We start from the raw sequence: 12590 nt of genomic DNA, 5'->3' as shown, positions 1-12590 counted from the left end.
TGGTGGGGTTTTATCAGTTATTATAGCTTTAAACCTAAAACCAGATATCCTAAATTTTGTACTTGCCATGAATTCTAGACCTGCTTTTGCAGTAGGACCAGCAGTTCTGGAACGGATACAGACTGTTCCCATAGCATACAAGTCTCACTTGTATTGTCCGACTGAAGCACATTTTGTTTTCATTGAAATAAATCCTTAAAGCTGTGTAAACAGCTATCTTGAAGGAGCGCCCTTTGGCACAGGGAAAACAAATGATTTAGGTTTCTTTCTTACCAGCATGAGAGGCAGCCACCAAGGCAAGCATTCTTTTTTTTTTTTTTTTAATTTTTGAAAACCTTTATTGCGCATGTTGCAGAAAAAACAAATACGGGCCTACAACCATCCGGCCGGCCACAGTACTTTTGAGCACAAGTGCCAGCAATACGGTTCCCCAACGGCATCAGGTGATACAACAACAATTAATAACAGTTACGCTGGAAAAGACATGTCGCCAGGGAGAAGGATCAGTAAAGGTTAAATTTTAAAGTTTTTTCCGATTAAATAAAAGTCAATGAAGGATAGGTGTAAAGGAGATCCGAGTCCATACATTAGTTCCACATGAGTAGGCAGCAGGAGAAATAACAGCAATTACGTGAAGCACTCCATCAGAGTGGCAATACAGTAGAAAAACAAAGCGGACAACAGGAACCACGCTCGTGCCACTCCCAGCGCCACCCACTCCCAACCATCCTCTATCACAGACCCAGAAAGGAAAACAGTATGAGAAAGCGCAGGAAAGTAAGAGAAAAGGCCCATAGAAACTAAATAAGGAAAATAAAATCTACCCCCCCACCCTGCACCAACGCGGAGGCTACGGCCTACCCCCCCCCCGACAATGTGCCTGTCGCCCCATAAAGAACCCGAAATGTAGTTCAAGTAAAGGAAAAGAAGAAAGGAAAAAGGAAGAAAAATAATAAAAATATTACTATGAAATATAGAGAGTGAGAATAGGCCATTCTAATCTGCGACTCTCAAAAACTACAAGTGAAGCGGGAGGAGGAGCCAATCAAAACATTCCCAGTACCCCAGTCAGAAACACAATCCCCACACAATTTGCGATTACTGAGAACCAGATATTAATACAAAAGCAGTTAGGGAAAGACATTATAACTTGTGCGACTTAGACAAGTGTGTACCACTTCCAATCCCGGTCCAACCAGCCAAGCAACCGACAGCATAAGAAGAACCTAGCCCTGACCCGACCTCGGACAGACCCCAAAATGAAGCGCATGAAGAAGGCCCGCCCCCACCAAGACAAAGAACCAACATGGCCGCACATCGAAGGAGAGTAAACCATTCACACAAAATGGCCATTGAACGTCACCAGTAAATCCTTTCTCCTTCACAATTAAGTTCCATGGGCCATCGGGGAAATATGGGGTCTCCGGAGCGCAGAATGAAGGCAACAATGGGAAATCCACCGAGGGGGCCAGCTGCTGCAAGTCCCGGGCATGAGGCAGTAACACTGTTGCAGGCGGCAGATTGACAAGTCCCGGAGACAAGGGAAACAAAGTATCACAGACAAATGCATTGGTCGGCCGGTGGCAGGCGTCCGTATAGAGGCAGAGACAACCACGTCTTCACCGCCAGGAATGAAAGGCACTGCATCCCCCGTCGGTTCGGTTGAAGATAGACCCAGATTTGGCTGGCCCTCCACATTACGATCTCTGCGTAGATCAGACGCCATTGTATCGAGGCAATCACCCAGCGCTCGAAAACCTGCACGCATTTCCGTTCTAAGGTCAGATAGGGCGGCCAGGATAGTCTCGTAGGAGAGCGGTGGTTGGAGCCTCTCGCATTCATGTTCCCGGAAAGGAACGAGCAAACTGGCCCCCAGTGCTCGTCGGCCGACATAACCAGCAGACAGGGATGGGTGCTCGCCCCCAGTCTCTGAGGCAATAGACCCTATCCTGATGAGCGAGACACAGAGCAAACTGCAAGGCGAGTGCAGCGCGAGCAGTCAACAGCACAGGGCTCCAAGCCCGTGAAATCGATGAAGGTCGGGCTGTCGAGACTGAGGACTGCAGAGCTACAAGTCGTCGCACCGGGACATGGGAGCAGGCATCCAACGTCTTCCCAACATGGCCGTGTACTCCTTATCTCTCGCCACCCGCCTCAAACAAAGACGCGTTGCTTGCGAAGCGTCTTGAGGGGTAATAGACCACAGGGCGCTGATCGCGGCGTTCCACAGCAGGCAGCACAACCAGGAGCCCGACTCGGGGGGAGATTGCCACCCTCTCGGTGTCAGCGGATCGCGGGCAAAACGGCCGCCCCTCAGCCTCCCAGACTCGGGGACGGCCGATGGCGTGGTTCCGGGGCCAGGGCTCAAAGTCGTCTATCGCTTATCTCCGGCTGCCGGGTGAGCTGAGAGGCCCGGGAAAGATGAAAGAAGTCAGCACAGCGTAGCGCACATTCCGCCGTCAAAAATAACAGGATAGGAGTCAGGATACCGGTGCGGAGGAAAGGTAGTTGCCGGAGCCGGGAGCCTACACGTCTTCACCAGTCGCCATCTTGGCTCCTCCCCAAGGCAAGCATTCTTAATGCGCGCACCCTACATCCGAGGTGGATGTAGTGGGCCTCTATTTTAAGTGCAGTGGATGTAAAATTTCAGTATGACCCCACTCTTCGTACACCGGCTTTTCTCCAATATGAAAAAAATGTAACTTCAACTACAAAGGCCTTAACCATTGAGTCATATCGGAGCGCAGTCTACACAGATGGCTCTGCTCAACCAGCGGTAGGAGCAAAAAATAAACACTCCACTGCCTGTGCAGCAGTGCAAAGTGTAGAAAAAGATGGTGAATTCTGTCCGCAGCACACTCACACTAAGATCTTGGGCAGCAGCACTGTGCAATATGCAGAACTTCATACCTTGTTGCTTGCATTACAAAAGGCTAATCCATCAGTTCCCACACTCAATGTCGGATTCATCCTTTTATGTGCAGGGGTGCAATGTTGATTTGTACCATTGGCATTTGAATGGATTCAAATATTAAGAATAAACATTTCTGGGGAAAGATAGCTGTCTTACGAGTTAAGCTTCCATTGGTCCTTGTGAGACTCACTTTGCTATCAACGTGATGGATAAAATGCAAATTGGAACTGTGCGGCCGACTTTCCTGCCAAAGCTGCGATTCAGACTGTCAGAGTAGCACCCTTATGCACATTTCAAACGAAGATCAGCGCAGCTACTTTAACATCCATTCATGCCACTAAACAAGGTAGAAAGCCTCTCGCAGTCTCCTCCTAAATATTCCTACTCTCTTAATTTAAACCACACTCCTATTTTTACCCTACTGGTAGTGGGAAATAGGATAATTCCTAACAAGCTATCCAGATTAGATTTAATCAGGGTAGCGCATGAGGGATTGGCATCTGCCCATCCTGGAGTAAATGAAACAGCAGCAGTTCTACAGCAACGCTACTGGTGGCCTTCTTTGTATAAACAGACTACAGACTATGTCAGAAAATGTGATATTAGTAAACAGATCAAACCATCTACTGTTTAGAGACCCTTGCCAACTCCCCTCACAGTCTTCTACATCCCATCCTGGGTAATTTATTTGGGCCATATCAGCCCAATAAATTCTGTTAACCAATATAAATATATGTTGGTAGCTATAGAGTCATGTTCTCTATTCCTCTGTGTGTCACCACAGAGACATATGCATGTTTCAGTGGTCATAAAAGGACTTGCAGTGCTCGGTAGCGGCGATGGGAGCCCTACATTCATTTCACTCGGATAAGGTTCCTGCTTTCGCCTCCAAGTCTGAGTTTGCCTACAGTTCATCAACCTGTTTAGAGCTGTGTCTAGCGGGTTAGTTGAGCTTGCTAACGGCATGATTAAACAATCTTTGACCGCTAGGGTACTTAGTTCAGGACTTAGTTTATACCGTAATAGGTATGGCGTCCACAGAGCATTAAATAAATTGCCTAGAAGAGTTTGGGGGGCGGGGGTGCATTCCATAAGAGGTTCTCGTCTGGGATTCCTCTATCCCTAGCAAATAATAGGATCTACTGAGACGTTGCAAAATCATTATATTTTGAAAGTTTTAATGAACAATGTAATAATTCTTGGTACTATTTTAGTTGACTGGGATACACAGACTTTTAAAAAAAAAGTTGCTTGGCTTACAGGCATATTCCACTTTTAACAATAAAGATCGTTACTTGAATTCGTCAATTACAAAAAAAAAAGGAATTGTTATTATCACTTTGCACATTCTTACATACATAGAACTATCTACCCAAGGGAAATATAGAGTTACTCAAAATAAGCACAATGTGAAGTTCCACCTCATATTAGTCACCCAAATTTGTTAAAGAAATTTCCTTACTTCCAAAATGATGGTAGGTCACATTCCTCAGCTTTCTATTGTCGCAAAGTCCACAACGCCTTCAAAAAAGTTCAACCAGCATGAAAAAGCTGATCTATTCAGATGAATTTAGTCAGAAACTGGCCATCCCAGGCTCTGAGTATTGGAAACATAATATTGATGAGACAAATATTTGGTAGCCAAGAGGCGGTTATTTCAGGTCTGCATTATAACTAAAGAAAAGATTTTTGTGAACAAACCCTTCAAGGGGTTCCCTTGTCTACGATTTGGTACTATGAAAGACTTTAAAATACCTGTACCTACAATGGTGGCCAAGAGAGACATTGCAACCAAGTGGAAAAACCCTATCCCCCCCACAATTTCCCAAAGGTGCAAAGGACTGGACTAGTGTGCCGCCCAAGAACAACCGATGTATGAAGCTCAGGGGTGTCCAACTAAACACAGAAGAGTATGCAGCAAATGGCTGGGCCTGCTGGGTTAATAGACAAAAAAATATTGGTCTAATTCTGAATTTGGGATCTTTGACATATGGACACTTTAAAAGGCCTGGGCAGTGGGTCACTTGGAGTACCTAAACTGTATATGCCAAGCTGTGTGGGAAATAATGTCATGATCTATCGTGTCTGATGATTTTTAGGTCTCGTGGCGTTAACCGCGCAAAAGCGCGGTCTCGCCAGAGACCTATAGTGAGCGACTCAGCTTTCCAGGAGACAAGAGCAGGCCACGCGCATCTTCCAAAAGGGGATCTGAGCAGGCCGCGCTGTGGCCATCTCCTGTCTCCTGGGAAGCTCCAACACACACACAGCCACACCTCCCCCTGCACACATGCCCACACACAGAGGCACACACACGAGGCACACACACGAGTGCACATACACGTTCGCACACATACAGAGACAGCCCCCGCCGCACACATAGGCGCCGGAACTGACCGGTATTAAGAGGAACTTGGTCTGTGAGCAGTTTGAGGAACGGGCACTGATGGGTAATTCTTAAAAATGGTGATGCGCTTAACAAAGAGCACATACACTCCCCCCACCCCCCTCTATCACTTCTGCGCTACTGCTCACCCTCGGTGGATCTGAATATTGTAGCTATTAGGTGTCGACGGCGCTCTTTCATTTGTCTGGAGCAATGTAGAAGTGTACACATATACTTTTCTGACACACTGAAAATCACCCAAAATCTCACAGAGAACGAAAACAATCACCTAAATTCTTAACAGCAATGATTACAATTAAAGAGGCGCCCGTGTTTTGATAGAAAAATGAACCATTAAAGGTAAAAAAAAATAAAAAGGTATACAAATAAGGTGCTCGCACTCAGCCTAGGAATATGGCCAAATATTAGAAAAAATGCGTCTTCCCGTTTCAAACTAAAGTTAAAAAGTTCATGCGACGAGAGGCGCACCTCCAGGGACTTACAGCTCTGGAACCGTGTCGGAGGAGTGTGCCTGTCTTTCCCAGACAGAGTGAACCGATTTACCAGCAGGCAGCTCGTCTGACAGCAGAGGGGCCGGGGCTCGCTCTCTCTAAACATATGTATTCGTGTGCACGTTTTCACCAGGAGACCCCTCGGCGAGGGCCTCTCACAGTGCATAAGTGAAAGCACTGTACAGGAGTAGTGAACAGGCTCAGCTTCATTCAAAAACAACGTTTATATACCAATTTCAAATAAATAAAAAAATTCATGCAAAGCATTGTCATTTACAATGCCAGTAACTCAAACTTTAATGCTGCGAGACCTATTGCATTGCAAATGCTTGTTCACCTTGTTAATACCCAATAAAATTGAGTATTAAAAAACAAACTATACCAAAAGTTAATTTGACTGTTTAATACTTGGCAATCACAAATGAACATTTCTGACTCTGACGTATATGAAAAGATCCAGAATGGAACATTTAATTCCACTCAGTTACCACCATATTGCCTAATGATCCAAAAACCTGCATATGTCGGTTTCTGTCCAACACCCCTGGCCCTAGAGCTAATCGCCCTGATCCACGATAGAGCACACAAAAACCTGTAGTAGTTACTGCATACAGTGTGGGAAAACTATGCCAATGCTGTTTAGTACATTCAAAACCTTCGGTTGTAAAAGAACATTTATCCTCAATCAAAGAAAACATGGATTTTTCTGACTTTCCACTGAGACCACATCTCACTAGAAATAAACGATTTATAATGACAAGAATATCTGTCATTTATAACGAATGGAATAAATACTCTGAAAAAGAAGTAGCAGAAAGAATTAGGCAAATAGATCAAGAAAACCTGCTTTTTAAAGTTATCAACAATGGCATGCAGACACTCCTTAAAAGAGTGTATTCATTGAATCTGAAAGAAACAGGTTAGTATTAGATTCCTTACCTTAGAATATCCCCAGGCGTCAGACTGGATCCGGAAACTTTTGCGTAGCAGTTCCCTTGCGTGTAGGTAGGCGTCGTCTGTGGCTCCGCGTACGTCGTCGGCGTCGTTGGCACCGGGATGACGTCACCCGGAGTACTTAGACGCCGCCCTCGCGCGCTGACGTCAGTTCTTCTTTTTTCCGCACCAGCAAGCGCCGATCCGGAAAAAGTGGTACCCTGAGTCATTTTTTGACTAAACTTTTTCAATCATTTTTCAAAGTCTCTCGACTCCGACGGTGCCGGTAGGGATGCCCGGGTTCAAACCCTGCGTCGACTTCAACCGACTAATGTCGGTTACCGACCCCCATTGCCGGTGCCTTCACTGTCTGGGCCCCAACCACGACGACAAGTCCTGCTCCGACTGCCGGGCCCTGACGTCCAAAGCTCGGGGTCCCGGTCCGAGAGGAGGCTGAGGGACCGGTCGCGGGTTCGGAGTCATCATAGCTTCGGGAGTCATCATAGCTCCGGGAGTCATCACCAGTCTTCGGCCTCGAAATCCTCGGGTAAAAGGCACAAGAAGTCGAAGAGGCGTCATCGCTTTTCCGACTCCCCCCCTACGCTCGCGCGACGCGGCCAGGGGTTCGGGCGACACCGCCCACGCGGCTCCTTCAGAGCCGCAGGCGTCGCGGCCTGCTTCCTACCCGTCGGTCCCTGGACAGAACGCGACGCCGGAGTAGATCGAGGCCTTCCTCATGGCCATGAGGTCATACGCTCCTCAGTCGGGTTCCGCGGTGCCTTCGGACCCAGCGGCCAAACTGGGGGCCCCAGCGGGTCGGGTGCTTCGGCCCCGACGCCGTCTGGTGCTTCGGTCTCGACGCCGCCGGCAACTTCGGTCCCGGTGCTGCAGGTCCCCGGTGGATCCGGATCCGGGTCGTCGCCGGTCGACCTTACGACCTCGCCAACGCCGATCCCCAGGATGTCGCCTCAGGCGACGCCGTCCCCGATCCCAACCTCGATTCGGGTCCGGCGTTGTATCGGCGCCGCTCTCGACGCCGATGGGGATTTCTACTTCTATGACCCGGTCCCATCCTTTGGCCCTGAATTTCAGGAGATGGGTGGCGAGGGGGATTGGGAGGGGTCTGAGGACCCTCTAGCACAGGAGTGCCAGTCTTATCAGGACTGACAGGTGAGCTAGGGGAGGCCAGTGGTCTGGACACCTCGCCAGACACTGGTTTTGTCTCCCCTCCTACCCTGGCTACGGAGGAGGGGGCTGCCTATAGTGTTGTGCTGACGCGGGCGGCCAAGGCCTTGGGCCTGGTGCTCCCCGTCTCGGCCGTGAGGACTAACCTCCTTACTGAGGTCCTTAAACCGCAGGCAAGCTCTGCAGAGCCTCTGCTGCCGTTTATTGAGGCCTTGTCTGACGTTCTTCTGGGCACTTGGTCCAAGCCCGCTACAGGTCCGCCTCTAGATAGGAACGTGGCCAGACGCCACCGCCAGGCTTCGGGCGACCCTTACTTCCTGTCCACCCACCCCACCCCCCAGAGCCTGGTCATCCAGGCCTCTAACATCCAGACCGCACTCCCGACGGCTTCCCCCGATCGGGAATCCAAGAGGTATGAGCAATACGGAAAAAAGGTATTCTCCTCCCTGAGTTTGGGGTTGCGGTCAGTCAACACCGCGTGCCTCTTGGGCCGTTACACCCACTCTCAGTGGGACACGGTCGCGGACGTGCTGCCACAATGTCCGGAGGAGGTCCGGACTAAACTCGCCCAAGCTCTTGCTGAGGGTCGATATGCATAAATAACAATTGATGGACAGAATGCAGAACAATGTCATACTTTCACCCCAGTACAGAGATCTGGGCCTAAATCCATCGTTTTTTTTGCACTCCACACCACCCCAGTTCAGACATGGCCATATGCAAATCAGCCTTGACCCTGTGCCTCATGTGAACAGTCCAGCCCAAACTGCCAAGCCAGGTCTTTCCTGGACCGGAATCAAGTGTTCGGCCTTACCAGCGCCCCACGGGTGTTCACGAAGGTTATTGCGGTGGTCGCAGCTCATCTGCGCAGGTTAGGGGTTTCAGTCTTCCCCTACTTCGACGACTGGTTGTTGAAGGTGGGCTCAACCCAGACAGTCGTCAGCCACCTCCAGACTACGGCCGACCTCCTGCACCAGCTGGGATTTTCCATCAATGTGCCGAAGTCACACCTGTGCCCCTCTCAGAAGCTCCTCTTCATCGGAGCGGTTCTCGACTCGGCGCAGTTTCGGGTGTATCCTCCCGAACAGAGGGTTCGGGATATTCAGGCTCTGATTCCGATCTTTCAGCCTTTATCCCGGGTCTCTGTCAGGTTGACGCCGCGGCTTCTGAGGCTGATGGCCTCCTGCATCCTTCTGGTGCATCACGCCCAGTGGCGGATGCAGGCTCTGCAGTGGGACCTGAAGTTGCAGTGGGCCCAGCATCAGGGCAACTTGTCTGACCATGTCTTGATCTCGGAGGGCACTGCAAGACAGTTGCAGTGGTGGCTCACGGACCGCGATTGGGTCAGCGGCAGATCCCTCTCCCTGCCCCAACCGGAGCACGTAGTTGTGACGGATGCGTCCCTCCAGGGCTGGGGGGGCCACATGGGAGAGGCGGAAATCAGAGGCCTCTGGTCTCTGGCGGAGTCCCGGCTCCACATCAACCTCATCAACGGACTATTCTCAACCTTAGACCTCCTCAAAGGAGACGTAGATCTGTTACAACATGGCCAGTCTTAGTTAAGGGCTATTATACAAATACATTTGGCTCTACAAGCACTCAGATCAGATTATGTGCTTCTAAAGGAAACAGCTATTTTTTAGCCTTATAATTTGACCTTAACACAGAATACAGTTGCTTAAAGAAAATCCACATATACCTTTCTGAGTATTGAACCAATGGAAGAAATACTATTCTCAATAAGTGATCATCCACCTGGCTAATACATGGCATTATTTCTCTGTCAGTCACAACTTTTCACTTTCATGTCTGCCAGAAGTGCAAGTCTTGTGGCTAGAATGAAACTGCACAATTCACATTTGTTCAGTTAATGAAAGGTTGCTATTTCTTACATGTGCTTGAATGAAGATGACCCTGTGCCAATTAGTACATCCATCTGTCTAAATCCATTAGTTCCCTCCCTTCTGTTTCCTTGCATGGAATGTGTAGCATCTTGATGCCAGGTTAAGTTGTATTTTATCAATCACTCCTACCATATCCATCGCCACACACCATAAACTACTGTTCAATGGCTCCTATTTCATGCCAACTAACATTACTTGTTGCGGCTTGAAAAAACCAGGCCTACTATATCTGATCACAGCTTCTAAAACAATAGTGCTGTGAAAGAACCTTGTACCCACTGTCTCAACATGTAGTGAAAAATATCCCTTGGTCTAGTATTCATATAAAAGAGGCATGCGTTTTGACTTTATGGATATAAAAGCCTTTGTCCATTGACACAACCCTCCATACCCCAGTTTTCAACCTCACATATCCATGTCTTTCAAGACATTTCCAAAGTTGACCAATGCTCACGGGTGGCTTTCTAGGGCATAAAGTGGCATTGTTTGCCTCCACTGGAATTCCATTCTGATCCGTTACAGCTCATCTGACTCCCTCTGTACTGGGGTGAGCTGTTGTTCTACTAGGATAGCATTCTGTGCGGCCATTTACAGCAGCATCATGTCAGCTCTCTCGTCTATTTGAAAACCAGCCTACAATAAACTTCAGTTGCGCCATTAGATACTGTACCTGGTGCCTGCCTACTACCCTCTTTGTGCTTCAGTTTCAGCATGAACTTAACACCGCATCACTTCCCACCCACCTGAGGTTGACAGTTGCATCCAGCTCGGTCATAGATAAAGGCTGTGGGACAGAGCCACATTCATCTGCAGTGATATCTGGCCTGCCCATTACACTGCTGACTTATGGAGATTGGCTACCATTCTTGCCAGATTAAGATCATACCTTTCCGTCTAAGTGGTTTACATTTAAGTTTATACTGAGACCCATATATCTAAATACAAGTGTCTCTCATTTACATGGCATGGTTGGCAAACTGCTGCCCATAACTGAACATAGTGAGCCCAGTGAAGTGCCAATTTATCCCATTTGCTCTTTGGTCTTGACAGTCTGCCAGATCTATCTAGTACTGACCACCGTTGTTGCCAGGTGTCTGATATTTATGAGCATGTCATCAGTAAAAACTGAGACAAAATGTTTAATGGTTTGTGCTTCATTGCCTTTGAGTGTCACAGAGCTATGTAGATTGCACATTAAAAATATTCTCGTCGTGACTTTGCCTCACGAGATCTGAACTTGCCCCAGTTTTGTAGCAAAATTACTTTCAGAATTTCATGTAAACAAAGTGATTGTTCTGCCTACTCTTTACACAATTTTGAAATTTCCTTAGCGATATGTTGCATAATCTAGAAGGCACCCATTCTTTCGCTTCTAGCTAAATTGGACCACAGATCTGCACTTATCACAATAGCTTTTTTGTGGCCTTTAGGAGCAATTACGCTTATTGAGTAGTTGCTAAGGTCACCTTTTCTGGATGGATAACTATTGTATACTTTGCATAGAGAACATCCTCCTTTCGGTGTGAGGCTGCTGTTCAATGGGGTGGGGTTGTATCTTTAGAATTTTTGAGACCTATATCAGATCTCTACACTCCACAAACTATCAAGGATTTCTCCTGACTCAATGCAAAACTTGGACTGGATGTTTTCAGCATCCTGTTTACTGGGCAAAAGTTGACGGATGTTGCCATTCTTTTCTCTTTCTCATTCTCATTCATTATAAAACCTCCACCAGGTTGAGAATGAGAAATATCTAGGATGTAAGAGTAGGTTAAAGTTACCTTCACAGTGACTTGCTTTCTCTTACTATGCACGTTCTTTCTCATTTTCAACATCCTTTAGTCGACCCATGAACAAATTCATCAACCAGGCAATTTACACTGATTGGCTCCTTTTTAGGTATCGACTACAATAGATCTTGTAGAAGATATTTTGTGAAAAATACAGTACATAGAGTAGAGTGGACTGTTAGTCAGTCCCTTATACAGGATTTGATGGCTTTCTTTCTCACGTCTCTTTTCTTGGTTCAGTGGCTTTCCCCCATATCCTTGTATTTGTACTGCCCAGGGAGCACTTCAATACTGCCCAGGGAGCACTTCAGTCTTGCCTTGTTTTGAGTAGATGGTGCTGCAGATGTCCGATCTAGAATTGAATTAGAGAGACTATTGTATTTCCTCTCTCTCCCTGCTCATCTTCTCCCTCTTTAAAAAAATGGCCCCCACAGCACCCTCCTGCTCCTCTAGTCCCTTCACACTCACAGTGCCTTCTGCCATTTTAATTGTTTTTAACCACTCCAAGATGGCCACCTGTGTGTGAAGATGTGTGCACTTGTGTAACCTGCATCTTTTAATTAACTTTCTCATGCTCCTCGGCAGAAATATTCGAATTAATTTTGATTATGGTTTATGAAAATCCTTTTAAAGAACTCAGATAGGCACACCTATCCTCACCATTTCGAATGGATTTTTCTTAAAGCATAAGAAAATGAATTAAAGTATGGCCACCATTTATCTGCACACATATGGAGTGCATATAGGGGAAACAAACGATCATCTGCAAAGCCAATAAGTTTCATAGGCAAGGCTTATTGATGTTGCCAAGGCTTGTAAGGGCAGCTAGTAAGGTCATGCCCCTATGCTGGAATGATGCACATAGGACAAACTTGTTCTGGTTTGCACATCTATTAACCTCTATAAGAGCAATTCCCAGATCTAACACACGGTGTCAAGTAAACACATAGTTTACCGAAAGTAAGGAAG

At 47.3% G+C, this 12590-nt stretch overlaps 1 protein-coding gene across 1 annotated transcript in view; it reads left to right on the top strand.

Moving 5' to 3' along the window:
* The window catches only part of CC2D1B (coiled-coil and C2 domain containing 1B), a 555234-nt gene that overhangs the window by 470810 nt on the left and 71834 nt on the right, over positions 1 to 12590 (top strand). The window lies entirely within an intron of this gene.

This window comes from Lissotriton vulgaris, chromosome 1_1 (genome assembly GCF_964263255.1).
Source record: "Lissotriton vulgaris chromosome 1_1, aLisVul1.2, whole genome shotgun sequence".
In the NCBI taxonomy this organism is placed as follows: Eukaryota; Metazoa; Chordata; class Amphibia; order Caudata; family Salamandridae; genus Lissotriton; species Lissotriton vulgaris.
Note: the sequence above shows the minus strand (reverse complement) of the source record. Positions and strands in the feature narration are given on the sequence as shown.